We start from the raw sequence: 5,632 nt of genomic DNA on the forward strand, positions 1-5,632 counted from the left end.
CAGAGGATGTGCAGCCCTTCCCAATGTGCACATGGCACAGCACCCCACCATCAGCCTGAGGGATATGTATGACGGGATCCACCTACACAAGGACAGGATAGGAACCTTTGCAAAATCCCTTAAAGACTGTGCACTGGATCGCAACCTCAACACCCCTCTATATGTCCCGCCACCACAGCATCAACCACCATTCCCACCCACTCGTCATGCCCTACATATTCGGGAGGAGAGACCAGCAGCACCTCACTCTCCCACCATGAACCAAACGAGGAGAACCACACACCGACCCCCCATGCAAAAGAAGCCCAGTGCCCTCGCTACAAGGAGACCCCCCCCCAAAAGGAAAGGCCTCAGAGCTATGCAGCTGCTGTAGCTCAAACAACTGCACCTAAACCCACAGAACTGGGAGAAATTAAAGACATACTGCACTTGCTATGCAGTAGACTTCTAGGTGACAGGTGACAGGTAACAACCCCCCTCCCACCCCACCCCTCACCCCCACACACACTGGAAATATACTCAGTATGTTCTATCTAACTCTTTGTTTGTAAATGTAAAGTAAATTTAACATTTGATTAATTAATTAATTAATTATTAATCAACCTATATAACTTTTTATTCTGTTCCAAAAGTGGTCCACTCTTAAAAAAACATGAGCTCATTTCATATCAGTTTTTGGAATATCCAGGGATATTCCCTCTACCTTTGGTTGTAAGACCACTCAACCTGAGTTTTTGAAAAGTATTGAAAATGTTGATATACTTATTCTTACTGAAACATGGTGCCGCACAGAAACACCCACCCACTGTACCAAGGGATATAATGAAATTGTAATTCCCTCCCTAAAAAACAGTAATATACGTCATGGCAGGAGTTCTGGTGGAATTTTGGTGTGGTACAAAGAAAAGCTCACTAAACACATTTCTATAGTGCAATTAGGCAAATCACACTGTTGGCTAAAACTACAAAGTAGCACGGGTATATCTGTAAATGACATATACTTATGTGCCATATATGTCCCCCCAATAGAATCCCCCTACTATGAGGAAGAATACATGGACAACCTTTACACAGATATCAGCCATTTCCAGGCCCAGGGGAATGTGCTGCTGTGTGGGGACCTAAATGCCAGAACCGGGTCTGAAATAGACTATGTAGACCCACAAGGTAACAACCATGTGTTTGATCAAAGCCAATTGTACTTCACACCAAATTTACCCATGAGACACAGCCTTGACTATACTGTCAACAAAAATGGAAAAGAGCTAGTGCACCTCTGTCGAGCCTTAGGTCTGTACATTCTTAATGGCAGGATCAGAGGGGACTCTTTAGGGAGGTTCACGTATTGTTCAGCTCTTGGAGCTAGTGTAGTTGACTATGCAATCACTGACATGGACCCCACCTCCTTCAAAGCATTCACTGTCAGGCAGCAAACTCCACTATCAGACCATAACCAGACTAACATCTTCCTTAAAATCATGAAGCAGCCAAAAATTGAGTCCAATAAACTACACTGTAAAAAACCACTGGCCAAGCATTCACTGTCAGGCAGCAAACTCCACTATCAGACCATAACCAGACTAACATCTTCCTTAAAATCATGAAGCAGCCAAAAATTGAGTCCAATAAACTACACTGTAAAAAACCACTGGCCAACTGTGAATTCATTTTACAGTAAAGGTACTGTACTTCCATTTACAGTAACTTACTGGCCAATTGTTGCCAGTAAGTTACTGTGAATTCATTTTACAGTAAATGTACTGTACTTCCATTTACAGTAACTTACTGGCCAATTGTTGCCAGTAAGTTACTGTGAATTCATTTTACAGTAAAGGTACTGTACTTCCATTTACAGTATAGTATGCATGTTGTTTGTATTGCTGTAAAATACAACACAATTAAACACTGATTTTATTGTATTTACAGTATTGATTGTTTTACTGTAGAAGAAATATAAATTACATACTGTGATTTCAATTGTATTTACAGAATTTAAATACTGTATCACTAGCCATCTTTAATAGAATCAACCATATTCTAAAATATTTAAATTAACTGCAAAAAAGCAAGAAAATTGTTAACAGTTATTTATTTAACAATAGGAACAAGACAAGGTATGATATAATATGTAATAGTATATGCAATATTATGTGTATAATATAATAATACATGCACCTAATAATATAATTTAATACTACATACACCTAATACATACTCAATGTATTGGCCTATTATGTATGATATAATATATAGTATGTAATATTAATAATACATAAAATTAATAATAATAATAATACCTAATAATATAATATAATAATACATACACCTAATACATATAATATAATAATACATACAATTCTCAATGTATTGGCCTATTATAGGTATGATATAATAGTATATGTATATTATATTGAATAATATAGACTAATATAATAATACATAGTGTATAATATAATATATGTGTATAATATAATATATAATATATGTATAATATAATATGTGTATAATATAATATAATATAATAATATATAGGCCTAATACAGTTGTCAGTACAGTTCTCAACCTCAACAGTGGAACAGTGGGTTGGTGCTTAGATGGGTGGTCCTCACCAGGTACAACATAATAAAACATTGAACAGTAAAATATAACATTTAGAACATTCAAATAAAATAACAAATAGAAAATTTACATGAAACCTTATGAAACCTTGCATGCCCTGACCAGAATCAGTTGGAACCCTGAAATTAAAGAAGAAAACACATTAATAATTATATTGATTACAATTACTTTGTACTGCGCCACATGTGATGAGGGTCTAAGATGGTGATGCCGGAGTTGTGTCAAAATACTTATACTATTATTATTATTATTAATAATACAAAGTATGATTATTTTTTTTATTATACCCATATATACTTATATTATCATTATTTTTATTACACACCTGCCAACCTTGAAGAATTTTTTTGGGTAGCACCTTGAGCCGAAAAAAAAAAAAAAAAAAAATCACGTCGGACTTCATGCATGCAGCCAAAAACGTGGCGATTTTCTAGGCTGATTTGACATGGAACTATATTGTCATTACAGCGTAATAATCAAGGAACACCATGGGCACAGCAGCACAATGATATCATGCAGCACCTGAAAACAGTCCCTACAGGCTAACTTCCAGCAACAAGGTTGAGCTGCAGCAGACGAATCGGTTAGTGACTGGATTATTACGCCTGAATGAGAGTATAGTTCCATGTCAAATCAGCCTAGAAAATCGCTACATTTGATTTTTCGTTGGTCTTGTTACACTTTCTAACTTGAGGAGACAAGTTCTAAATAGGAAAATGCGTAGAGGTTGGCAGGTCTGTTATTATTATTAAAGCGATTATCAGAACCTCACCTTCATCTAGTCAAGCAAGTAGAACTCTGTGAAATCCCTAATAAATGAGAGGACACTGGGGTTCATGTATGTAGTTTTCCTCTTCACCACCCTCCCAGTCATCTTGCTGATCTGCTCCTTGGCAGTGCACTTGGATGAGTCAGGATTGATCCTGACTAAAAACCTATGAACAGTATAGGAGTGGGACAATATGTAAATGTTAATGCATAACTGTAAGAGTAATGAGCAAAGTAGAATCATACATGAAGGCCAGCTGACAGGCATTTCACATCACAACAGGAGTTAGACAAGGCTGTACTGTTTACTTTCTCCATACTATTCCGCTAAGCGGTCAACTGGATCATGCGGCAAGCCACTGACAATAGGTGCCCTATGGACCCTGTTTACACAACTGGACGACCTAGACTTTGCAGATGATATCACATTACTATCCCAAAACCACCAACAAATGCAAGAGAAATTGAGAGAGGCAGACCAGAATGCACCTCAGACAGGTCTCCACATTAGCACACAGAAGACCAAAAGTGCTCAAGGGTAACATCACACTCAAGACCAAACTACAGCTATTCAATTCAAGCATGAGAAAAAACATACTGCTCTACAGATCTGAGATGTGGAAAACAACAAGGAACCTCCTGAACAAGCTACATGTCTTCACCAACCACTGCTTCAAACATATTTTTAACATCAGATGGCCTGAAAAATGGATTGGGCACATATTGCATAAATCAAACTCTGGAACTCCCTCCCCCAACCTCTTCTTTTCTTCAAAACACATCAAAACCTTTTTGTTTAATGATCACTTCTCCTCCACACCCAACACAGCTCTATAGCTCTCTTGTGTTTCCGACTCAAGTGTGAGGCTAATGATGAGCGGACACGAAAATGTTTTACACAGTTAACATAAGGGCATGATACTTTTGTGCCATCTTTAATGTGCCTATGGAGATGTTCACGTAAGCTTGAAAAATTTTCTGACACAAAACTACAGCCATTAACATTGCAAGCTCCATCAACTCCATTGATTTGCCTTACACGTCTAGAGCTAGCTCTCTTGTGAAAACGGTACATGTGACTTTGAACGGCGCTACGTGTCACAAAAGTGGCAAAGCATTCTGCTACACCACATGGAAATCTATAGTTAGCTAAATGTCTATGTAAATTCACATGCCGGACAAATATAGAAATGGAAGCGGTGGTGAAGCTGCAGTGTTTGCATGAGTAATTCATTGTAGTAATTCATGTATACTCCTAAGTAGCTGGATACCTGTGGCTCAGGCACACCACAGCCTGACAGAGGTGGCACAGAAAACTTGTTTTGCTCGTAGTAATGGTAAAGGTACTCACATTATTTTCTGGAAGTCCACAGATGATCCGCGAGTCCAGAGGGCAAAGGTGGGGGGGGGGGGGGAGGGATCTTCTCCCGCCTAGAAGCTAGCTAGCTATAAGCTAACGTTAGCTCCCGCTTAGCAACGGTTGTGGAGAGCTTAGGAGCTACCTCGTTTTCCCTCTCAAGTCAAGTAAAGTCAACTCAAGTCAAGTCAAGGCAAAAAGTGAGGCAAAGACGGGGGGAAAACACAGGATAAAGCCTTGCGTAAATAAACCTAAATACTTCTGACAATTCACGGAGCTTTTCTGTCAACTACTCACTACGGAGTCAGAATTCCAAGTGATGGTTTCGCGGTTTTTCCCAAAGATTCCAGAGCTTTTCTGCGGTTTGCGATGACGTGACTAGTTCTACACACAAAAACAGAGCCTTATAAGGCTCTGAAAAAAACATATTTTTGCCAAGACGAGATTAAAGTCGACATATTGAACTCGACATTTCGAGAATAATGTTGAAATATCATGTCGACTTTAATCTCGACGTGTCGACATTAAACTCAACATTTTGAGAATAACGTTGACATTTCATCTTGATATCCATCATAACTAGTTTGGAGAGAGAACGACTGGTTAAGGGTAGCAACTGAGACGATTGAAAAATGAGGACGAATGAAACATTCCAGTTTCCTTCAAGTGCAACGATAGACAGACATCATTTGGACAAACATAGAATATATTAAAACCGCCCATGTCGCAGTATTGCGACAAGCGTCATGAATGAATAAAACCAGTCTATGAAACAGACGATAGACGCGAGTACAGTGTAAAATCTCATTTGTACTCTTGACCACTAGTTGGCAGACACCCAGAGCTTCGATTCAAGCTCAACCTTTTTTCCCCCAAAGTTTTCAGGAA

The 5,632-nt window shown here is 38.6% G+C and overlaps 1 long non-coding RNA gene across 1 annotated transcript; it reads right to left on the bottom strand.

Annotated features, from left to right (window-relative positions):
• Positions 1-2,447: 2,447 nt before the first annotated feature.
• On the bottom strand, positions 2,448-5,163 carry LOC121711111. The gene is made up of 3 exons (XR_006032252.1): positions 4,739-5,163; positions 3,392-3,554; positions 2,448-2,738 (listed from the first exon to the last, which is right to left on the bottom strand). It is a non-coding gene; the product is annotated as an uncharacterized LOC121711111 (long non-coding RNA).
• Between the last annotated feature and the right edge of the window lie 469 nt (positions 5,164-5,632).

This window comes from Alosa sapidissima, chromosome 6 (genome assembly GCF_018492685.1).
Source record: "Alosa sapidissima isolate fAloSap1 chromosome 6, fAloSap1.pri, whole genome shotgun sequence".
NCBI lineage: Eukaryota > Metazoa > Chordata > Actinopteri > Clupeiformes > Clupeidae > Alosa > Alosa sapidissima.